The following is a 26,625-nucleotide window of genomic DNA, read 5'->3' on the forward strand; positions in this document are numbered from 1 at the left end:
ATATAATAGGATTGTCCGTTGGCCTGTCCATGATTCTGTGAGGAACATCGTATATCTATATCAGATTCCGGATTTTTTAAAGTGGTAAAGAAAAGCGTCTCGTTAGGATTCCTATGACCTATGGGTAAGTACTAAAGACTAACTTTGAGGTAGGGTTGGGCCGGATACTTTTTTGGCCGGATACCGGATACCGGATACCCGGCTGATTTCAAATGCCGGATATCCGGTAACTGGCCGGATATCCGGCCAACGCCGGATATCCAGCAAATATCCGGTTATCCGGCCAAATTACCGGATATCCGGCCGGATAACCGGCCAAATTACCAGATATTAAAGTAGTAAAAAAAAATTTCTTCAGAAATCTTATATAAATTTACATAATGTTAAACTTATTCAGAAAAAATGTTCTTCTAGCTTCAATAATAAGAAAATTATAGCCATTTAAGATTTTAAAAAGCAGAGATTTTAGGTGTAAAGTATAAAAAATTATAGAGCCGGATATCCGGCCGGATAGTTTCAATATCCGGTATCCGGCCGGATATTGAAAATGGCCGGATATCCGGCCACACCGGATATCCGGCCCAACCCTACTTTGAGCTAGGATTTTTATGAAGAAAAAATAAATTGTCTTAGATGCTACTCTTAAACTCACTTTGTACGATAATACATTTGTTTATATTTTTCAAATGATGCATGGAAAACATTACAAAACAGAAAAAATGGTAAAACTTCAAATAGCATCCAAAATATTTTATCTTAAGGAAAACAATTGAAACAAATAACCAATGAATGGTCTATTCATGTTCTTTATTTTTTCATTGGTACCTCTCAATCATATTTGCAAAACTTGGTGCAATATTTTGCATTATTCGTTAAATCCCTTTTATTCACATTAGACTACCAATTGAACCCCCCTTTCTCCGAAAATATAAGAGTCATTCAATGGATATTTGGAGGCACATCCAGCTGGACCATTCGCGTGATAATTTCCTAGAAAGCTTATTTATATATGTTTAATCAGGGTAGTAATTTGGATGGGGGGGAGGGTTGGCCACCATCCGCCCCTTATTGAGGCGAAGTCGATCAAAGTAAGGGAAAAACTAACTAGCTTTTAAAAATGGTGCTTATCTTTTCAGGTTTTTATGTTACTGAACTTCACTGGGTTTTGGGTTCCCAGCAGGGACTTGCAGAACCAGTTTTGAATATTAATGAGGGGTTTGGGTGGACCACTTTATTTGATGAGGGTTCTACCCATAAATCTATTTTCCATACAAACATATTTTTGTATTTTAAATTGGTGTATGTTTTATATTCAAAATATCATATAATCTAAAATGAATTTTGTTCAAAGCAAAATATCTCTGAAATGATATGGAATATGTGCTTTTTTTCAGGAAAGTTTTATATGCTTTGTTAAAGGACAGTTATTTTTTATATTAAAGAAGGTGTATCAACTATTTTTTTTATAGCTAGCCGGTTCTTTTAGTAAGTAGTAGATGTGAAATTTTTCATAGAATTCAGATATGCAATCGGTTTTTTTGTAGACCTCTTATTTTTTAAGTAATTTAAGTTTAAAAAAAAAAAATTAAGTCGATTTAAGGTACTAAAATGCAACAAAAAAAAGAAAGAAAATGGTCATTATGAACAAAAATAGTAAGATCTTTAATTTGACACCTTACTTTTTCAATTCTGTCAGGTAATTATTGAAAAAATCGATTTTTTTAAACCCACGAGAATAAAAACTTTGAACTTACTTTTATTATTTCACAGGTAAAAAAATATGGGTTCATATATACCTTTAGAATCAGAAAAATATTACGAATCCATTGTAAGCAAAATTGAAAAAAAAAGTTTACAATATAGTATATAAACTACAATAAAAGGAATTATATGAAAATATCATATTATATTGTACAGGCAACGTCTTAATTCTTCAATTGAGTATAAAAATGGGAAGGGGGTAAAGAGGGGGTAAAGAGGGGGTAAAAAAGGGAAGACGATAGTGTTGCCTGAACAAAAAATATAATTGGCCAATTGTTTATTTTTTTATTTTTTTACTTTTTTTCAATTTTGCTTACAATGGATTCGTAATATTTTTCTGATTCTAAAGGTATATATGAACCCATGTTTTTTATGTCTGTTTGAGAAATTATTTAGGTCTAAAGTTTTTATTAAACCGAGGTTAAAAAAATAGATTTATTCAATAATTACTCAGCAGAATTTTAAAAGTAAGGTGTCAAATTAAAGATCTTACTATTTTTGTTCTTACTGGCCATTTTCTTCTTTTATTTTGTTGCGTTTTAGTACCTTAAAACCGACTTAATTAATTTTTTAAAAAACTTAAATTACTTAAAAAATAAGAGGTCTACAAAAAAACCGATTGCATATCTGAATTCTATGAAAAATTTTACATCTACTACTTACTAAAAGAACCGGCTAGCTATAAAAAAAAAAGTTGATACACCTTCTTTCCTTAAAATCATTATCTTCAGAAAAAAGTAACTGGTTGTATTTTGTTGTGTAACGAAGGATCTTGCTTTGGTTCTCCTTTACAATGAAGCTTCGTATAGGGAAGGTTAAAAAGAAATTACCTCCACACTCCAACGTAAATTATCCCCTTGAAGAAATAGGGGCAAAGCGCAAGTTCTTAAGCACTTTATTTTGTTTTGTTTAAATTTTAACACTACCTCGCTAATTAATTAGGTTTACTAAAGGATGTAATAAAAGGATAAAAATACTTGGGAGGGGTGGGATTATCTTTAATTATAGACTTTTTTGCACAAAGGACAAGCCTAGAAAATACATTAAAAAAATTAAATAAGCTTAGAACTTTATTTTTCGTAACAGTGAATCTACTCTACTCATGTTGTTTTCAGTTCGTCCATAAGATAAAATGCATTCTCTCGGCTGCTAAAATGATAAAAGAGCATAACAGTCAAAACTTAAAATGTACATCAGTAGATTTGTAGATATTGAACTTCTCTGACAATTTAATGTCTACACTATACTCCACTCTTTACGTCTTCTTCTAAAAATCAAAAGACGAGATTTTATTTTTGTGAGTTATGAAGAATGTTTTTAGCGGTTATATAAAACAGGCTTCAAAACTCTCTTAATTAAGAGTGTTATGATTAATAAGTATCCTTTATTATGTCTTTACAGTCTTTTACAGTATATATAAAACGATGCGAGAAATATACAGTTTACTTTTTTGCCTCGCAAATTTTCTATGCTTTCATCTCTGTTTATAAAATGATCTGACTATAAGCATAACTCCATATTAGTTGTGCTCCATACTTCACTCCAGAGATATGAGAATAAGTTTATATTGTTTTAGTAAGATCAACTGTGATTGTAATAGTACTTTGTGACTAATTCAAAAATATTAGGATTGGATTTTAAATTTGTATTATACTTCATTCCCCTATTCTAAGATGTGAAATGCTGCATTTGGAAAGAAAGTATTCTTAAATTTACCTATGTATATATTCCTGAGTATGAGCGTATGCCAATATTCTCAACAAATATCCATATTTTACTTATTTCCCAACCAAAATTGAGTATTGCTAACAAATACAGGGTTAGAGAGAAAAGTTTTTTTCAAAATCTTTATAATAGAAATCTAAACACATGATATTATACTATTTTTATGAAAATTAGAAATATCTTTTAAGAAAAATAATATTGAGGATCAAGGACGTCCAAAGGGGTGGTAAAGTGGGGATTATTCCCCCTCCCCCCCCCAAACGAATTTGGGGGTGCCTACGGCAATCCCAAACTTTTTTTCATTATACCCGCCCCATTTAAAATTTTGGGGGTGTAAATCCCCCCCCCCCAAAAAAAAAATCCCTAACAAGAAAATTTTTGCGCGCTTCGCGCGCATTTTTAATACTAAGTATTTAATCAAATTTTTACGTCCCTGTTGAGGATTATTTATTATAAATGAAATTGTAAAGATTTAAGTATATTTTCAGTTTATTATTAAATGTGTAAAAAAAATCTTTTTAATTTTACATGATGGCTGCCTAAAAAATGTAAAATAAATTTTTGGCAATTAATTTCGATTATAATTGCAAATTGTTTAAAATTTTTGTCCTTAAGTTTTTAAAATTAATTAATGAAAAGGAAACCTATAGAGCTGAGAAAAGATAAAGCTAATAAAAAAAGTTAGAGGTTATATATTCATACCTACATCCTATTTATTGGTTAGTTGAAATGAAAGAAAGATAAGAATATAATATTATGATGATCACTACCTTCCTACTATCTGGTGCTTAGTTTATAGCAGGGATCTAAAGGGATAAGACAATAGCTGATAAATAAACTTGCATCCCCAATTATGATACACAAAACTATCCCTTCTGTAGATTACAATTGGTGGTTGAAACGTTTATATAACTTAATGAACCAACCAATCAAAATTCAATTAAAGTCCCCAAAGTTGTTATGTCAACAAATAAGAAAATCATGAAACTTTGTGGACTAGTGTAATGTCCAATGTCCCCTCCCTCCCTGGGTTTATAGGCTTCCATCCATTTTAATATGGATCATCTATCAAACACTAAGATATGATTTGAGGCATTTTGGCATGACTGTAGAAATTGCTAATCACTTATGATACAAGAATTAGGGAAAAGGTAAGAACTCTTTAAATTAGGACAGACAGGTAGCAAAAAGTATATGTACAGTAGATATCAGTAAGAAGGTAAAGCCAACAAGCGAAATAAATCTAAAATAATATTTTGGGGGCAGATAAAAAGGTCGCCTATTCTAATATGTGTTGCCCAACCAACGACAGCTGAAAATCACGTATAGGTTTCGTGATTTATTGAAATTAATTTTGTTGTTGGTTTAAGCTGAGCAGGTAAAGAAATATTTTTGGTAAATAATTTTTTTCAAGACGAATCTTCATTACGACTACCCTACTTTAGTCAATTTACAATTCGTGTAAATAATTCAGTGGTATGTAAATTGCTCTATAGTTATGCTTATTATTTCTTAAAATTTCGTCAATATTGTTAGTTTTCTTAACGTATTCAGGCTGACCATGATGATAATGTAGCTAAGCTAAGTAACAATAATGAAAAGCAAGGATGACTAATTAAGTATTTATTGTAGGTATATTTGTCTCTTTATTTCTGTATAAAACTTTTTTTTGAATATTCGTGCATCAATCTTAACATTAGAAGCACCATAAAATAAAATTTATTTTAAACATTTAATTTGATAAACTATTTCATAATTTGTGTTCATATTTTAATAACATTTAGCAATATCCCAAATATCTGAATAATTTGAAAACAAGAACAATTACGACCACCACTAGCTAGCAACAGGTATTACAGTAGATAGTTTGTCAAATTTAGAGATAACTCTGTTCAAAATAATTCTAATGTTTTGATGAGCATTGCATTTTTTTTACTTACTCAAACATATTAAAGTGTGCAAGCATCCTTGATTAATAGTAGCTGCGCTACTTATAGTGAAGGGGGGGGGAAGTTTTGACACATTTGCGTAAACAGGGAGTATAGGCTTTATCTTTGGACTGAGAGTATAGGTTATTAGGGATAAAATCATTCTTATATGATGAATTTTCCCAAGTTTTAAGATTTTTTGGATAGGCCTCCAGGTTCCAGAGCTCCAGGCCTCCAGGTCCTCTCTGTACTTTTGAAGAGTTAGAAGTAAACTTATGAAACAAAATATGCATTTTTTTCTTCAAATATGTGAATAACATTCAAAAATATGCATATTTTGTTTTAAAGGTTGACTTCTAACTCTTTAAAAAAAAATTATTTTTTTAATTTTTACCTGTACAGAGAGGACCTGGAGGCCTGGAGCTCCGGAACCTGGAGGCCTATCCAAAAAATCTTAAAACTTGGGAAAATTCATCATATAAGAATGATTTTATCCCTAATAACCTATCCTCTCAGTCCAAAGATAAAGCCTACACTCCCTGTTTACGCAAATGTGTCAAAACTTCCCCCCCCCCCTTTAATGAAGAGCCTAAAAGCTTCTTTAATTTTTGTCGCTAAAAATATGTCAAAAGTGAAAGAAAAAATAATAATGGGCTTTTAAAAGCTCATGAGTTCTAATTTTTCATCATGGCGATAAAGTAGAAGAATTTAGAGGGAAGGTAAGACGAAATACTAAAACAATTTTAAACGGATAAGAAAATAAAATATTTTTCTTTGGTTTAAGCAAACATCTCATAAAGAAATCTTATTAATACATCTAAAATTTAACTGGCTTGACAAAATTCAATTCCCTACATTCTATTACAACCATTTTATACCAACAACGAAGTTAATCCGTAAAAACGAAACCTACACGTGATTTCCAGCTGTCGTCGTGGGACAATACTGAGTTAAATTGACGACCTTTATATCTGCCCCCCCAAATATTATTTTAGATTTATTTCGCTTGTTGGCTATCACTTTTTCCTGTTTTGCAGTTTGTTAACTAAGTCTAAAATGAAGCAAAAGTAATCACAAGTACAAAATTTTGAAACCACCCAAAAAATGCGGAAGATGCTCCCTGATAAAAATGAAAGTGGTATAGAACACAAACATAAACTGTTGTACAACACAGGCATATTTCTCATCTTCAATACAGATGCCATATGCTCCCTTCTTCTGTTGAAACGACGAACAAACAAAAAGGGCTTTTGAGTATTTTACGAAAGCCTTTAAGCCATTTTAAAATTAGCAAAAGGAAGCAAAAAAAAGTTTGAGGGATTTTTAAACGTGTTGGTATGGAATCTGTAAAAAAAAAAACAAGCATGACAACATCCATAAAAGCGAAATTCTGGAACGGCAGGACGAACAAACATCAAAACTTGTTCAATGTTATTAAACAAAATTGTATGTCAATTTGTTGCAAAATGGCTTAAACCCTGTTTAAGGACATTCTTACATTTTTGCGGACAAATCTATCACAAATATAGAAAAGATTCGCTTTTTAAAAAAGTTTATAAAGTTTTTTAGAGATTTCATAAAATTCATATAATATAAAAAATAAATATAGAAACTTTCTATGATTTAAAAAATCAAATTAAACGTAGAAATATATATAAATATATTGCCGCAAGAAATTTTATTTGAATGTATGCCATACCGTGGAAAGTAGAAAATATAGGTTGATTAGGCTCCATGATTAATTGTTTTATTTCATGTGCCTACCAGGGCATTTTATCATTAAAAAACAATCTTTATTTTGCAAAAAAATATACATCAGAGGAAATATTTTACTTCTGAACTTAATAACAGAACATGTTTATTTTTACTTTAAGGTAATCTTTATGTTGGTCATACTTAAAGTTTTGAATTCATTTATGATGTTTACAATTCTTTCTTTTGTTAATTCGAAAATTGAATCTACAGAATTTAATAGATTGAGAAATCTAAAGTGAAAGTAGTACAAATTAACAGTATCACAAAATCTATCCAAATATTTAAAGATTTATTGTTTTCAGAAAATGTATCCCTGTTACATCTTTTAAAAAATCTATTTTGATTATATTAAAATGATTAAATATGAGAAAGTTTGAATTAAAGAACCTTGTTACTTAAATAAAAATATGAAAATTGAATTTCGTATAAAGTGCACTACTGCTAATAATTGGTATATGCACAAAAGAGGTCAAGTCATGGAGTTGGGATGGGGGATTAATAAGGAAGTGGGGGGGGGGGGGGATTGTATATGCAAAATTTACTGTCTAAGGGAAAAGGCATAAAGTATATCAAGATTAGGAACAGTGAAATGTAATCTTAATAAGTTAAGTACCAAGCAAAGGAAAGAAAAAACGATAAAAGCGAATAAAAATAAAATAATTTTTTTAGTTTTTTACATTTTTAAGAAAGTGGTTTATATGAGGGGTAAGCTTTAAAGAGTTTTTAGCTTCATGTCTTAAGCCAAGTCTTGGTGATCTTGGTAGTGAAAAAAAATTATGATATTAAAAATTAAGCAGGAAAAGCAGTAACCAAAGACCACTAGTCGCCATAAATTCGGATGTATTAATTTCAGTATTTATGTGATTAATTTAAACCATTTTCTGGATAACCTATCTATCTATCACCTCAATCCAATATTTATAAGGCATTAAAATGGCGTTGCTACAAAAGACCTACTCTACAAAAGACCTACCCCTACAAAAGGTCTACTCTACAAAAGACCTACTCTACAAAAGACCTACCCCTACATAAGACCTACTCTACAAAAGACCTACGAATATATATTGTTATATAAACATCAAATTTATTAATAAAGTAATACATAATCAATACATAGCCGCGGGCGCTCGGCCCCCTTGCCTATAACCTAACCTAACCTTACCTAAGTATTGTAAAAAAAAAAAATATTAAAATTTGAAAAAAAATCTACCAACCACTTTTTGTAAATCAACGAAATTCTAAAATATAATTAAGTTAATGTACGATAAACATTCATACATTATTACATATAAGTTAGGTTATAGGCAAGGGGGCCGAGCGCCCGCGGCTAGGCAGGCCAGGGGGCCGAGCTCTGCGGCCATGACCTTCTAGCATTACGATTTTTTGTAGAGTAGGTCTTTTGTAGCAACGCCATTTAAATAGCAAGAAATATGCGGATTTTTATACATTAATCTGATACTTTAATGGAAATTAACAAGGATTAATGTATATTGTTTATATTTACCAGAATACACGTCCCTATCCATGATAAAGATAACATTTTACTGGAAAACTGCTCAGCAATTAACCCTGGAACTATTCAAAATTACTGTGAACCTTTACGCACTAGTAATCCTTTATGCAAAACCAGAACTTAAAAGATATTTTTTTACATTTTTTTCATATGAAAAGTAAACTTTCTATTTGTACATATTTTATGTTATTTATCCTTTCTTAGGTATAAAAAAACAGAAATGAAAAGTTCAATTTTTCTTTCTATAAATTCTACATGCTATAGCAAAATATGCGGCCGAGTGTTCTGTAAGAGCTCTTAAACAGCAATATCAATATTTTTATATTAATTTATTTGGAAACTTATTAAAGAATTGAAAAAAACAGACATTTGAGTGATAAAATAAAGCAGCCACGCTACAAAAAGATTTAAAAACATATAAAAAATGTTAATCACTGAACCATGCTTGTTCACTCAAACATTAATACGGTTCACTAAATAGTCCGTGACAAGAATTCGCGGTCACAGTGTTTACTACGCTGGACATTGTCGCAAGGTCACAAGCTCCTCCTTCAACCCCCCCCCCTCATCTCTTTCCATTCCAGCTCCGCCCACATTTATCAGTGTGAAAATTAAGTGGATTTTAGTGTTCTTGTTCTTCTCTATAAATCTGTTACTTCTAAGCCTTGAAAAACGGAGAACTAATTAACAACAAGGTTGATAAAACCCATTGGTTGTTGGTCTTAAAAAATATGGATAGACAAAAGGATAATGAGAGTCATAGAGCATATGTTTAGTTGTAATAAAAAGAAAGAGAGAGAGAGAATATGCAAAAAAAAAACCTGACAAAACCTCAGAATGACTGAGTTACTGAATGAATGACGAACGGACAAAGTAAACTATAGAGAAGCTTCGTACTAGTAAGTATTTTTCTAAATATTTTCTTATCAATCGACTTTCAATTGACAATTAAAGTACATAATATATGTATTGTACTAGTTGAAGACTTACTTGAAGTATTAATCATTATTCCTTAATTTATAAGATTTCCATCAGTTTAGTAAATTTTATACCTATTTAAAACAACAAAAAGACCTAAGAATACCCGAACAAATTCACAGTAATCTTTTCAACTTCCTTGATATTATAAAATCTGTCTGCCATCTATGGTGGCGAGAATAACCATCATAATTCTGTCCGTATGAATTTTGTCATTTTTAATATTTTCCCCGAGGGTGATGTGGTCGATTCATGCCTCGGGTAGAGAGGGAGGAAAACCACTAATTTTATACATTTTAAGTTTATTCATCATAATTAATTTTTAACAATGAATCTTAGAGCCTTATTTTATCATTGAAAATATAATAGTTATTTCTCGCATCGTATTATAAACAGCTTTCCGCGGATATAGAATGTACAATTATAATATTAAAACCAGTTTTTCTAGCCCCGAGGTGCCGGAGGCACGGGCTAAAAGAAATGGTTTTAATCTTATAATTGTACATTTTTATATTCGTAGAAAACTGGATATAATACGATGCTAGACATAGTTTTTTCGTATAGATGAGAACCAGTTCTTATCCACCGGGTTCGAATCAATACGTGAAAAATTTTTATGCTAATCCTTTTTTCTAAAGAAGTTGTATATATATAAGTGTCCGTTTGTGTTACCTAAATCTATATTTGCAGCCCTACGGCTGTTTATAAGGTTGCCCTTTAATCAGTTGGCGCAGGAGACACAAACATTTCTTTGCATTACAAAGTAAAATACATAGGTAGGGAAAGATCATTGGCAAATTTACTCTTTTTCCATTGAAAAAAAACAGTCTTTTGTAACATGAAAGTTTTTTAGAAAAATGGTATTAAATCCTAGAAGTTTAAAAAAAAATTAAGCTTAAAAGTATCTATTTAGATGCATACCAATAAATTATTTTTCTTGTTGTTAACCATAAAATCCATTATCTCCTTTTGAAAACTATCCTTAATGCCCTCTCACCCCCCCCCCTTCACCCCACGAAGACCACAACAGAATTAAAGAAGGAAATCGTGTGTTGAAATAGTTCACTTTTATGATTCCTCATATCCTAAACCAATTGTATTCAACATGAAGCATCTCTTTAGATCTCATAAAATAACAATCTTTAAAGAGATTAGAGAGCTGGGCTGCTCGGAATGCTACTTTAAAAATTTTGATTCGTGTTTCATTAAATAAAATGGCATTAGGTACATCATTCTAAATAACATTTCTATACTAGATGGTTTGCTTTAAGCCTCTAGGGACTTAAGAAACGAAACCCTAAAACACCCAAAAACAACCCTAGAATCACTAGAAGCTTTGCTAAAATAACAACCCTATCAGATTAGTAATTTGAAAACATCACTACCTCATAACAAAGATGAGGAAAAAACTTTTTAACCCTTTGTGACTGATTCGAGTCTTTTTATTGTCCCAATTATCTGTCATCTGACATGTTTTGATGTATTGCCAAGTGTAGATGAGAATGAGTGCACAGAAATAATTTTAGATAAAAATTATGCCAAAACCTTAATCAATGCTATCACGACCTGATCTTGTACCTCATGAATAATAATAATAATAATATACCAACAAGGATGACAACATCCATAAGTAGCGAAGCTCAAAAATTATTAAGGGATAGCAGGGAAAAATTTACTATCTAGCACCCTAATTAATAGACAAATCTCAATAAAACTTAGCTATAATATGTAGAATGTAGAATTAATTAATCCATGAAAATTTCAGCCCTATATCTTGAGAAGAAGTTGAGAAAATCAGGAAAACTTGAAAATCTGGGAATCGATCTAACACCCCAAATAATAGACAGATGGACAAAACAATATATAGATTAGATGGGCATATGTAATGGGAATCTTCGCTAAAAATTTTTAGAAGTCTATCTTGAATAACAGCCGAGAAAATCACGTTTCCCCCATAGCGTTACGGACGGACGACTGCCGGACAAAGTGAATTCTAGAGTAGCTTCGCTACTAAAAATAAGGTTTTACAATATGGTGCGACCAGTTTTAAAATTATTAGTTGAAGTCGACGACAAAAAGTAATAAGTAGTACGACATACTATTCGTAAAACAAACATATAAATACTTCATTGTAAAAAAAGAGGTTTTTTTTATAAAATATACTGAACTATGAAACTGATCTGAATTTTGTTCAAGCCGCCAATATTTTGTAAATATCTGACTATTTTAAGCAGGTTATTTGGTGTTTTTATATTACAAAAATCTTGAATCACCCTTATAACCAAACTTAAAAATATAATCAGTTTAGGGTTAAACACTAGAGTAGATATCAATATATCTAGGAATAGTTGATAATTAAGATAGATAAAATCAACTTAAAACCTAGCTGACTGAGGGACATTTAAAGGGGGGGGGGGCGAAAGTGACACTTTTTGAAACCAAAACTAAAAGTCAAAGGTACTCAACTAAAAAAAGAGTTACAGGTCTGAGATTTTGCATGGCAGTTGCTTTATAGGAGTACAATATGGAACTGTGAAAAAACGGCGGCGCAACCGCCTAAAACCGCCGAGAAAAGGCAAAAAAAAATTCGGCGGGAAACGGCGGTTTTCGGCGGTTGCGCCGCCGTTTCTTCACAGTTCCATATTGTACTCCTATAAAGCAACTGCCATGCAAAATCTCAGACCTGTAACTCTTTTTTTAGTTGAGTTCCTTTGTTGACTTTTAGTTTTGGTTACAAAAAGTGTCACTTTCGCCCCCCACCCTTTAAAAAGTAGCTTTGCTACTAATAATAGCTATTATAAGCAATGTGTGTAAAGTATTCATATCTGTGAAGCACACTGTTACTTTATAGAATCAAGATATTGCCAATAGATAAAAACATAGAAAATTGAGTTAAAGCGCATCCCTCTGAATATACTGAAAAAAAAATTCGAATTTATCTTAACTTTTTATTAACTTAATATATGCAATTTTTCTTTTAAAATTTCAAATTTCAGAGAAACATATTTTTTTGAAAATAAAGTTAATTAATTAGAATTTTTTCAATTCAAATAACTTAAAAAGACATGTAAAAATTATATTTTAAGGATAAAGTCTAGCATGTTTTTAGTGTTTTGTCAAAATGTTCTGATTGGTTTAAGAGAGAGTGTGAAAGAGAATCATGATACTTTAAATCAATTATAGTTTATGCTCACTGATCAATCAATTTATTCTGCTAAGGTTCACAAGCGACACTCAATTATTTTTGAATGTATTCAAATAGGAAGGACAACAAACTTTAATTTATGATTAAATAATTATAAACCCTTCTTTATAGTTAACTAGCGGCTACGCCCTTGAGGCCTCTAGTGGCACTTTAAAAGTTTTTTTAGTTTTTTTATGTTGCGTTCAAGTCTCTACGTAAAAAAAAATTTTCTCGATTTTTTTGTGATATCTCTTGGGAGGGTGGTGGTACCCTCCCCCAAAATAGTTATAAACCTTCTCGGTACCAATGAGAAGCTACCCTGTTAAGAAGAACCCTATCGGGTCAGCGGTTAGCAAGATCCTTCAGTACAAACATACACAAACACACAGATAGACATCCTGTTACTTTATTATAAGGATTACATGATTTAGAACCTTCTTGCTAAGTATTCTACTCATTAGCACAATAATGTTACACAGAATGTTACACAGAATATAAATGTATATTTCTTAACAAAATTGTAGGTAAAATTGCAAAACTGCTCCAAAAAAATTGTGTTAAGAAGGTTAAAAAACCAACATGTTTTTAATGGACGTAAGGACTTTCTGGTAAAGATTATAGAGTTGCTACGCTTCCTAAATCATTCCTAACTATTATAGGAATCAACATGCAAAGTTTGAAATCGATAGGACAATTTTAACGTGTCTAAATTAACGAAAAGAGCTAACCGTTCCAGACTGACGGAGCTATCATAAATTTAATTATAGAAAAAGCTTCGCTTCTTTTAAAAAGTATGCTTAAAAGCAATATGTTAATGTGTATATAGTTAACATCTATAACTAAACCGAACATATGTTCATGAATGAAAGCAATAACAAAATGAGAACATTATGAATATGGTTAAAGGAAGCCTTTTCATTGCAATTTCAGCCTTGAAACATTTTTATGTAGTAGCGTGTTACAATCAAACACATTTTAAATGCGAATACGGAGCTATACACAGAGAGAGCTAGGTTGAAAAGTGTAGGGTATTCAAATTGAGATTTAATTGTATTTGAAAATGACTGGAAGGAATAAATAAGGAACAGGCTGCATTTATGTTCTTTTAAAACAGCTTATCATACGTAGAATAAAATAGTTAGATTTATTGTCTGTTCGTTAAGATCTTAATAACCACTGAAGAATTTATCAGGGAGGGAGAGGACATTTATTACACTAGTCCCCAAAGTTTTCTTATTCGTTTTCCTAACAAATTTGGGGAATTTTATAGAATATTAATTGAAAGGTTCATTCAGTTAGTGTCCAAACGTATCAACAACTATTTGTAATCTTAAGAAGGGGTAATTTTGTGTACCATCCTTGGGGGATTTACATCAATTCATCGGCCATTGTCTTATCCCTTTAGATCCTTGACTATTTATGTTCTCAATTTCAGGAAAGTCAAAATTTTTATTAATGTAGAATATCCCTAGATGCTAGGGTGCAGTATAAGCTAAAGTAGAAATATGTCACTGTGTTTCTTTTTAATGAGTAATGGTATTAAAACCACTAGGGCTATTGGTGATATTCATATTGGTTCTAGGAAAGGTTTTACGCTATTGTGAGGATTTACGTTCAAATCACATATATACGCAGGAAAAAAGGTTACCCAATCATAAGATATCTCCCCTATGGCCCCAACTTGTTTGGCAAATATTGTCTATCGAGCACTAAGACCCCTTATTTTTAAATAAACTGAAAATAAGGAGATGGTAGTTTTTCCTCTATTACTAAACCCTGTGGTACCCTAACCCGATATAAAAAAAAACCTAACCTAACCTGACCTAAAGTAATAAACAAAAACAAAAAAATGCCCCTTCTCCCCCCTCCCCCCCACTATTTACAATTTATTCCAAAATGATTTCATAACAAAGTTATTAATTTGTCATTAGCAAACCCTATTCAGAGAGTTATATTTGTTTTAACGAGATAGTCATGTTTTATTCTCTTTGCAACTTGTTAAACAGCTAATGTAAATGTTAGTAGTTGCATGTCAGCTATCAATTTAAACATTAATTTTTACATTTTTCTTTCCATATGATAAAGTGTGTTGACTGTGTGTGTGCGCATGATGCCACGTATCATGCAATTCAATTTCCTAGCACCCTTCACATAGGGGTGTTAAGATAATCACTTTATTCCCCTAAAATTTCTAAGTAGCCCTATCTTTAACCCTGCCCTTTCACTAAAAAAAATCAAATCAATCTATATGTGTATATATCTTATATGGTGAATTTTTAGTCATTGTGCACTACTAGTTTTAATGATTGCTTGGATTTATTACTGCACTGATCCAGATTTTTGTTTTTCTTGGTGTATTTTTCGGTCAACATTGCTCATAACTATAGAAAAATTGATTAGGTCTTAATTTTAAAATAACAATTTTAAAAGTCTGTATCAAATTGATTCAGTTGAAATAAATCTTATTTGTGTTCTTTTGATATGAGAAAAAGTCTTAAATGTAGGGTCGTATAGAAGATCAGTCTAGATTCTAACATCCTTACTTGACAAAGATTAATAAATCATCTAAAATTCACATTTGGTATAATTGAATTATGCACCACACCACTATTTGCAATTTAAATCTGGCCAGTAATACAGTTATCATAATTGAATAATATCCACCTATATGAATAATGTTTCCCAGTACAAAATAAAATAACTTAACAGCTTCAGCAGTTTTTAGCAGTTTTTTTTTTCTGTGTGCGTTGAGGAACTTTAAAAAACTAAACTTAATTCCTAAATCTTTAAATGCTTATTCCCATTTGACAAATCAAGTCTTTACTGTATCAAAATTCAAACTATGCATACATATTGCTTAGTTGCAATTTGATTAAACAATATGCCCGACTTTAGTACTTAGTGGTCAAAGTACATAACTTTTTTATTTGGATATAAAATAGTCTTAGAATTCCTTAGTTATAAGGAAGTACATATATCATAAATTCTTCATTTTTGGCTCTAATGTCTTTATTTTTATTTCTTTATCAGTATTTTTCCTTTTCAATATGTAAACTTATTGTCTTATTAATAACAAAATTAATAACTTCACATCAAACATAAGATTTTAACTATATTTAAACCTCTCATAAAATTTTTAGAATTTAGGGGAAAAATCCACAAATTTAGTTCTAAATTGCATTGCTAAGCTTACAAAATTAGACCAAACCTTTATTGCACAGTAACAATATATTATACTTTTTGTGTACATGTCTATGGCCTGGTAAAGTATATGGAATGTTTGAAATAAATTGTTCTGTTAATAAGACTAATTATTACAATTTGAAAAGTAATCATTAATCTCAGCTAGACTCTCAGGTTATTATTATTTGCGAAGCTACTCAACAATTCTAAAATGTTGGCCTCTTGTTGCATATTTTATCTGAATCTTGCAAACCTTTTAACTTTAGCTGCCGTGTGTAATAGTGTATCCTCATTTTTAAAAGAATCGCAGTACAAAACACGCTAGATTAAATCACCAAGCCTTACAATTATCCACAGCTTAGCAAATGCTTGTTTTATGAAGAAAAAAAAACAATTATGTCGTATTTATCTTCTTTGTACCCAAAAAAGCTTTGGTATGGTTTGGATATAATCGACATTGTTAATATTGTACTATGTTATATTGACATCGTAATTGCATATTTTTTACTCAACTCAATTATAAAAAATATAATTAGGTAGGACTATCATCATCTAAAATTACAACAAAATTCTTTTTTACTCATAAAGCTTACAATCAATTTCTAAGTTTTAAAAGAAAATTTAAGTTTATTACTTTTTATAACTATGTTAAACGCTGGTGTACAATATGAAAAGTTAGTTTCAAATGATGTCCTACATTCGAATTTTCAACTCATGACGTTGTCGTGAAATTTAGATGAGTAGCAATTTCATAAAAACAAGTGTCAAAATAAGTAATTTTTTCGCAAATTATATCGTGAGATTAAAAAAACAAACAATTTATCCTTTATTCGTGCTTGATACAGTCTCTATTTAAACTAAAACAATACATTAAAATTACATAAAATTGAATGAATATCGTATTGTTTTTTAGTTGCTTGAAATAGCCAGTAGCTAATTGTGGCATTTTTTTCAACAAAGAAACTAAAAAAAAAGATTTATGAAATTGTTTGTATTTAATATAAATTGGTATTTTTGGATTATGATATTTTAACGTTTAACAATTAAACCTTAGAATTTTGTTGAAGAATATAAATTCTTGTATACATTTAGGTATTACAATGTAAATTCCTAAAATTTTAAAACTTAAAATATTCGGCACAATCACCTGTATGAACTCCAATAAGCAATACTAAGCCCCCCTCCGCCTCACCCACAATCCTTTATTTAGAATTTTTCTCTTTCTAAAATTATTGATATTTCTATCTTGGGATCTATTAACAGTGGGACTTACAAAGCAAAAGATTCACCCCCATACTTTTATTTTAACTAACTAAAATATCAAAGAAGGTGAACATTGGAAGACCAACATTCAATTCAAGGGATTTTCTAAGTATCTAGAGGGATAAGACGTCTTAAGACAATGGCCGATAAATTGATGTATATTGTATATCCCCAATAATGATACACAAAATTACCCCTTCTGAAGATTACAATAAGTGGTTGAAACATTTGGACAAACAATTAAATGATTTAACCAATCAAAATTCAATAAAAGTACCCAAGGTTATTAAGCCAACAAATAAGAAAACATCATTATGTGACTTTGGGGACTTGTGTAATAAACAGCCCAATGTCCCCTCCCTCCCTTGGATTTTTCCCAAATTCTTGTATGCAGTGTGTTGAAGGATCTGGCTGGAAGGATAAAAGTGTCTTTTTACAATTTTCATAGCTACAATTATTATAATATGTATCTTTTAGAAGGCTTTCTTTGACAAATATAAATGTATTTTTTAAAACGGAAGATTTTCTTTTATCAAATGTTTTTTTATTTCAAATGAAAAATCATTTCAATTTAGGATAACTTATTAAAACCATAAATAACAAGTAAATCCTACAACATCTGTATTTAATTAAAAGAAAAAAGAACACAAATGGTATTTCCCAAACCATCAAAATTATTAGACACATCTCAAAAATTTATTTCATGAAAATAACTTTTCTTGCAAAATTCAAATCAAAGTTAGCTGCGCTAACAAAGTGCATGACTGTGTATGATGTTTGTTCTTGTTTTCATGCACTTTTAACATTGCACAGGCCCAAATATTGTTAAATAACTTTCTCCATTGAAAACATTGAAAAAAAAAGAGTTCATATTTGTTGATTTTATGAGAACTTTTTCATATTCTTCAAATAAAAATTACCAATGCCATAAAGTACACAAAAAATGAGTGAACTAAAGTTTTGGATATATTATTTTAGATTGTATATTATATTCTTTTCTTAAAATAGTATACATGAAAATACAAAAAAAGTAATTCACTCGCTAAGTTGTCCATTATCGGAAGTTCGCACCTAGACAGGTCCGACATCCGGGGTGGTTTTAGGCTATTTAATTTTACAATTTGAGTCATGGGATAGTTTTTAGTCTGTTTTCTCTGTTCGTGTATTGTCTATTCCCAACCCTACGGGGCCGGGAGCTAACCTAAACTTGTAGAAATAATAAACATTTTATTCACTCCTAAAATGTTATTGTTCCTTATTTAAGAACTGACCCTCAAAATCTTAAATGTATGGATTATGCATGAATTGGAGAATGCCAACATATATTTATTTCGTAATATTTAATCGCATGATTAAGCTAAAACCTTATTTGTTTATATGGAAAATAAAATCTAAATATTTAAAGTTTTTCAACGTCTGGTTGCGCAACGACATACGGAAAATACTTTGGTTTAATTTGAAAATAATGACATATCATGGGATCCAGAACAAAATAGAGTAAATTGTATGTTATTATTTATAGACGGTGTTAAATTGTTAATAACTGCAATTTTTAACGTAGAATTCTTTGATTTAACTAGGTAATAAAAAAATTATTCTAAACAATTCACATTTTTGAATCAGAATAAGACTATAATGTGGAAAGAAAACGAAGTAGTGGGTTTTGTCGTATTTCCACAGTAGCTTTTCTCATATTTCTATCCCCTGCGGGGCCAATTTCTTAACCCTGCGGTAAAATCGTTAACATTTACCTAACCTAACCCCAAAAAAATATCCAAAGCTACTGTGAACAAACGACGTAACCCCAAACATAGTTTTCTATGATCAATTTTTTTTATGTTTTTGGCTGGCCTAAAATTGTCACATAATTACCTATCATACCCTTTTTTCACTAAAAAAAACTTTGTAACTAATTTAAAAATAAAGTTGCATTAAAAAAAGTTTCATGTGAGGTCAACTTTTGAATGTTATCTACAATAAATATTTCTTAAAGCATGTATATTATATTTAAAGGCAAATATTATCTAAGAACTCCTTAAATATCCTTTAACTTAAAATTAAGCCCAATACTTAATAACAAATTTAATATGTATAACATATCGATATCACATAGGGATGAGGTGCACTACATAACTAACATATTGTGAGTATACGCACGCGTTTTCTCATCTTACGTACATAATATAACACAACCACTATACGTACATATATACGTACACACACACACATCAATATTCTAAAGGGGCGGAGGGTGCGAGCATTTTTGTGGTTAAAGGGGGTAACCCGAAGACGCCCCCCCCCCCCTTTCTTAAAGACCACCACCCCCAGGCAATCTTCCGTAGAACTCCGGATGAAATAATGTTGGTTTCTCAACTATAATAAGAATTACTATTACCCTGTTTTTAAGTTACACCACGATTATAGCAAAGCTTCTCTATGGTTTAGGTATGTACGTACGTATTAACGTAAATACTATTTTCTTTTAATGAAACTGAGCGTTTGAAGCGTATTTCGCCACATTAAATGGAGCATAGAAGTTTCTTTAGAATCAAAATCGCAGATTTTTGTGTGAATACCTTTTAAGTTATTAAAAAATGTTATACACGTTCCAGCGAAACTACTCCACAACAATATATCAAAGTACAGAATGTCTCAACTTCTTATTGTCTTTTTTATCTGATTCATAATCACGTTTCTAAAGAATTTCAATCTATTGTGTACATATATCTCAATTCTTCAAATAGACACTTTCTTAACCCTTAACGGTCGGGGGGGGGGGCGTTGAACGCCCCCCCCTCCGGTTTTTTCTATCTCATTTTCTGTGTGTGAAAGATAAAGAGCCCAAACTGCTTGACTTTTTAAGTATGGGTATGACACATAACTGAGAGTTGGAATTTTTTGAATATCTCCATCCTGGCGGGCACAGGATGCCAGCAAACCTGGCAGGGTCATCCAGGTAAAGAGCAAAAATATGTTTTTGACTAAAACAAAGCATTTTACCATACCAAAATACTAAAAAATCCTCTAGTAGTACATCCTTATATAAAATACAGGTGTTCAAGTCACTTTCAGGTTCCAGGTATGATCCTGCAGGTCCTGATCCTCCAGGTCTCCAGAAATCTTTAAATGGCTCCTGTGGCCACAATTTTTGACTTAGAGACTTCAAATTTTAAACTTAAGCTTTTCTTACATGTCTACATAACGTAGTAAAATTTCATGAAGATCCGCCGCCGTTTTCCCGCCGACCGCCGACTGCGTCGGCTGGCAGCTGCCAAGTACAGCTGCGGCCGCTGAAATTTATATTTTGATATTTCTAATGTAAAATTTACATAAAGATAAACATTTTCTGGGAAAAAATTTTTCTTCTAGCTTCAAAAATAAGAAAATTACAGCTGTTTGAAATTTTTAAGTAAAAAAAGACCTAAAAACAAAGGTTGTTAAATAAAAGGGTGAAGGAAGCGAAAATTGACTTAGACTTATAAAAGGTCGGAAATTCATTATCAAACAGGGGACTTGCACAAAAAAATTTAGCCCTCTAGCTCTAATAGGAACTGAGATAATTAGGGGGGGCGTTGAACGCCCCCCCCCCGACCGATTAAGGTGCGGCAAGGGGCCCGACTGTAAAGGGTTAAGGGGTTCGCGTTTATTGAAGTTTTCATCCTTGTTATGCTATAATTATCCTTACCCCCCCTCTCCTATTCATCTGCGCTAAAATATAATAATGACTTGAAATGAGAATAAACATGATTTTTAAAAGCGAAGCTTTTTCTATAAGGGGGGGGTTTTTAATGCAACCATCTCGTAATCAATGTATAGATGGCACTTAGAATTCGAATTTTGATCTCAAATTTGGCATGAGTAATCCTTGGTAGGTCTATTTTCCCTAAATCGAACAAAAAGTTGGAAAAGTAACGGCTGGCAGCTGGCGGCTCAGCCGTTTAGCTGTTTTTTGCCTATTTTCAGGGCAAATTCATCATTAATTACGTAGGAATCAACTTTTTATAACATTTTTTTGGTTTATTTCATGTTAAATGATAGCAATAACCATTTTTTAAATTTCTTGTACCAGCTGCTAAACGGCTAGAACCGGCTGAAAACGGATGGGAGCTGCCAAGAGTATGAATTGTTGATAGGGCATGTGACATGTCTAGGGGTAGGTTTTTATGGTTACTGAGCTCAAAAATGCTACCAAAAATAGTGGCAGCCCATCCATATGGCAGCTGGGTAACAGCTGCAGCTCAGCTGGTAGCGGCCAAGAGTAGAATGGGTAGATAGGGCTTGTGACATGTCTAGGGGTAGGTTTTTATGGGTGCTGAGCTCAAAAATGCTATCAAAAATAGTGGCAGCTCAATCATATGGCAGCTGGGTAACGGCCGCTGCTCAGCTGGGAGCAGCCAAAAGTTGAATGAGTAGATAGGGCTTCTGATGTGTCGAGGGGTAGGTTTTTAGGGGTGCTGAGCTCATAAATACTATTAGAAATAGTGGCGGCCCATCCACATGGCAACTGGGTAAAAGCTACAGCTCAGCTAGAACAGCTAGAACCGGCTGAAAACGGCTGGGAGCTGCCAAGAGTATGAATAGTTGATAGGGCATGTGACATGTCTATGGGTAGGTTTTTATGGTTACTGAGCTCAAAAATGCTACCAAAAATAGTGGCAGCCCATCCATATGGCAGCTGGGTAACAGCTGCAGCTCAGCTGGTAGCGGCCAAGAGTAGAATGAGTAGATGGGGCTTCTAATGTGTCAAAAGGTAGGTTTTTAGGGGTGCTGAGCTCATAAATACTATTAGAAATAATGGCGGCCCATCCACATGGCAGCTGGGTAAAAGCTACAGCTCAGCTGGGAGCGGCCAAGAGTAGAATGAGTACATAGCGCTTGTAAGGTGTCTAGGGATAGGTTTTATTGGGTGCTGAGCTCAAAAATACTACCAAAAATAGTGGCCGCCTATCAATATGGCAGCTGGGTAACAGCTGCATCTAAGCTGGGAGCGCCAAGAGTAGAATGAGTTCATAGGGCTTGTGACGTGTTTAGGGGTAGGTTTTCATGGGTGCTGAGCTCAAAAATACTACTAAAAAAAGTGGCCGCCCATCCATATTGCAGCTGGGTAACAGCTAAGCTTAGCAGTAAGCCGTTATTTAAGACTTATTGACTATTGAAGGATAACCAAATATTGGATATTTCAGTATAAATACACTATTGTCATTTTATATTATTAATAACAACACCTTATCAATGTATTGATTTAGTTGTTAAACGGCTGAAATTGGCTGAGAACAGTTACCAACAGATAAAAGTAAACGTTTAAGACATAGCTTGTGATGTGTCAAAGAGGTGTAAGTTTTTATAGGTGCCAAGCTCATTAATACTCCCAAAAATAGAAAAGCCCATCCACATGGCAGCATGGTAAGGGCTGCTGCTCAGCTGTAGCTGTTACCCAGCTGCCATATAGACAGGCCCAAACTTTTATTGGTAGTATTTTAGCTCAACATCCATAAAAACCTACCCCTAGACACGTCACATGCTATATACTTTTGGCTATTGATAGCTGTTCTCAGCCGTTTTTTGGTAGTTTTCAACTCTTGAAACAGTGAAATCTAGTAATTAAAAAGAGTTATTAGTAATATATCCATGAAAAAAAGGTAAAATGTTAATTGGGAGAAGTTTAATTCCACTGAAATAATCAATTTTTTAAGCCTCAAAAACAGCTGAGCTGTGGCCATTACCCAGCTGCCATATAGAAGGGACGGCACTAATTTTTGTAGTATTTTTGTGCTCAGCGCCCATTAAAACCTACCCCTAGACACATCAGAAGCCCTATCTACTCATCTACTTTTGGCCACTCCCAGCTGAGCTTCAGCTGTTACCCAGCTGCCATATGGATGGGCGGCCACTATTTTTGGTAGTATTTTTTGAGCTAAGCAACCATAAAAGCCTACCCCTAGTCACGTCACAAGCCCCATCTACTCATTCTTCTATTGGCCCCTCCATGTGGATGGGCCGCCACTATTTTTGGTAGTATTTTTGAGCTCAGCACTCCGAAAACCTACCCCTAGACACGTCACAAGTCCTATCTACTTATTCTACTCTTAGCTGCTCCAAGGTGAGCTGCGGCCGTTACCCAGCTGCCATATGGATGGGAGGCCACTAATTTTGGTAGTATTTTTGATCTTAGCACCCCCAAAAACCTATCCCTAGACACGTCAAAAGCCCTATCTACTCATTCTACTCTTGGCCGCTCCCAGCTGAGCTGCGGCCATTACCCAGCTGCCATATGGTTGGGCGGCTACTATTTTTTGTAATAGTATTGAGCTCAGCACCCATTAAAACCTACCCCTAGACACGTCACAAGCCCTATCTACTCATTCTACTCTTGTCCGCTCCCAGCTGAGCTGCAGCTGTTACCCAGCTGCCATATGGATGGGCTGCCACTATTTTTGGTAGCATTTTTGAGTTCAGCACCCCTAAAAACCTACCCCTAGACATGTCACAAGCCCTATCTACTCATTCTACTCTTGGCCGCTCCAAGGTGAGCTGCAGCTGTTACCCAGCTGCTATATGGATGGGCGGCCACTATTTTTGGTAGTATTTTTGAGCTTAGCACCCCTAAAAACCTACCCCTAGACACGTCACAAGCCCTATCTACACATTCTACTCTTGGCCGCTCCCAGCTCAGCAGCGGTCGTTACCCAGCTGCCATATGATTGAGCTGCCTCTATTTTTGGTAGTATTTTTGAGCTCAGCACCCATAAAAACCTACCATTAGACACGTTACAAGCCCTATCTACTCATTCTACTCTTGGCCGCTACCAGCTGAGCTGCAGCTGTTACCCAGCTGCCATATGGATGGGCTGCCACTATTTTTGGTAGCATTTTTGAGCTCAGCAACCATAAAAACCTACCCCTAGACATGTCACATGCCCTATCAACTCTTCATACTCTTGGCAGCTCCCAGCCGTTTTCAGCCGGTTCTAGCCGTTTAGCAGCTGGTACTAGAAATTTAAAAAATGGTTATTGCTATCATTTAACATGAATTAAACCAAAAATCTGTTTTTAAAAGTTGATTCCTACATAATTAATGATGAATTTGCCCTGAAAATAGGCAAAAACGGCTAAACGGCTGAGCCGCCAGCTGCCAGCCGTTACTTTTCCAACTTTTTGTTCGATTTAGGGAAAATAGACCTACCAAGGATTACTCATGCAAAATTTGAGATCGAAATTCGAATTCTAAGTGCCATTTATACATTGATTACGAGATGGTTGCATTAAAAAACCCCCCCTTAAAGTCGGTCCGTACGTCCGTTCGAGATAGATAGCTTTAATTCGTTAATTTAGGCATGTTAGAATTGTCCTAGCGATTTCTAACTTTGCATGATGATTCCTGTAGGAGTTAGGTACGATTTAGAAAGCGTAGCAACTCTATAATCATTACCAGAATGTCCGTAAGTCCATTTCAACATGTTGATTTTTTTACTTTTTTAACAACAAATTTTTATGTGATCTAATTATCTGGTTGATCAGATTTTTGGTATATTGATTCCTGGGAAAACAAGGAAATATTATAAGCGAAGCAACTCTATATTCAAGTCCTAAAAATGTAAGTGTGTCCATAAACATTATCCTGTATCAAGCAGTTTTTCAACAAATTTACTTACAATTTTGCTTCGACTCTTATACTTCTATATTCATTATTCTGATTATTCAGTTCAGACACTTTACAGTCCGTTTGTCCTACCGTTTCAGTGCTTCGCTTTTATGGATGTTTTCATCCTTGTTTTATTTAATGATGTATGTATAATATATATCTATGATATTTCTGAATTTAAAATAAATACTTTATGTTAAACTTTGTATTATAAGCATTAAATAAAAACAGTCGCACCAAGAGAATCATCACAAATAATCCGTGGTGTACCTATAGTAGCTAAATAATTAAATTTTAAGTCGTAAGGAGCATTACAGGCAGGCTGACGACGACTATATAATATGTCGGCAAAATCTTCACACAAAAAACTAAGCATCTATCTTTAAGAGCAGTTGGGCAAAACACATTTTCCTCACAGAAATTTTAAGTCGTATAGAGACAGACGGACCATGTGAGTTACAGAGCAGATGATTATTGACCAACGATATCTTTGTATATGCAATGTAATGCTAAAAGATTTGTGCAACCTGAAATATCTTTCAAGAATGCTTTTGCAGAAATTCAATTAAATTTTAGTAGATAGAAAGATAACAATTATTCTAGGAATTTATGGCAGCATAGCAAAGTATTTGAGCTTTAGGAAAGAGGACCTCGTAGGAATTTTAATTTTAGATTCCATAAAAAACCTTCCATAGTTTTCCTTCTAGTTAAGATAATATTATAACTGATTATAAAAATTTTTTTTTGGCGAAGCTGCTCTATAATTCATTTTGTCTGTCCGTCAGTCCTTAACGCTATGGGGGAAATTAAATAAGAATTTCTCGGTTGCAATTGAAGATAGACAGCTGAAGTTTTCAGTAGAGATTCCTATGACATATGCATCTAGTATATACAACGTTTTGTCCGTCTGTCATGCTTTAAAAGACATTAACCTTATTTTTAAAAGGTTTCGTGATTTTTTTGAGTTTTTGCATATTATCTCTCTTTCTTTTCTTTGTTATGACAACTGAACATCTGCTCTATAACTCACTTTGTCCATTTTATATTTATTTCGCTAATTGTAGATGGTGTCATCCTTGTACATATATCAGAATATATAATTAAAAATTAAAAATATTAATCATAGCATCAAGTTTTCAAACATCAATTTTTGAGACATGCTATTTACTTATCACTTGAGTGCAAAAATTTTTGGGATCATTTTAATATTATTCTGGAAAAATATAAGGATTGTACTGCTCCCAAGCCAAGAACCTTATAAACCCGAGTACTTACACATCTTTTAATTATATAAACTATTGGCCAGCAGAAGGTGAATTATCTATCTACATGTTCAACGTATTTTAATAAATGTTAGACGTACAAAATTAAATGGTATTAATGACAAAATCTACAAAATCTAAACTAAAATTACCTGGTTTTCTCTTATTTCAGGAAATCCAGCTGCATGCATCATAAAACATTATTGAAAATATTTGTTTATAAACTAATTTTTAGATTAATCACGTCGGAATGAAAATTTATTATCTGAAATAAATAGAATCTTTAATAAACTATCAAATTATACAAAAATTTTAAATGGCAGAATAGGTATTGTTTTCACATCAAAGTATCACAGAATTTTTAATGGCAAATAGTTTGAGAATGTAAAATATATAATATAACAAAAAATTTGCAATAAGTAGGTATACCT

At 32.6% G+C, this 26,625-nt stretch overlaps 1 protein-coding gene across 1 annotated transcript in view; it reads right to left on the bottom strand.

Annotated features, from left to right (window-relative positions):
- Positions 1 to 26,462, bottom strand: part of LOC145315990 (8-oxo-dGDP phosphatase NUDT18) — a 45,966-nt gene extending 19,504 nt beyond the window's left edge. Inside the window, exon 1 of the mRNA XM_080156242.1 lies at positions 26,347 to 26,462. The gene's annotated coding sequence lies outside the window, so the exon portion shown is untranslated. The remainder of the gene's footprint in view (positions 1 to 26,346) is intronic.
- Positions 26,463 to 26,625: the final 163 nt, after the last annotated feature.

Source organism: Acartia tonsa, chromosome 4, assembly GCF_053477335.1.
Source record: "Acartia tonsa isolate MP-2025a chromosome 4, ASM5347733v1, whole genome shotgun sequence".
NCBI classification, from domain to species: Eukaryota; Metazoa; Arthropoda; class Copepoda; order Calanoida; family Acartiidae; genus Acartia; species Acartia tonsa.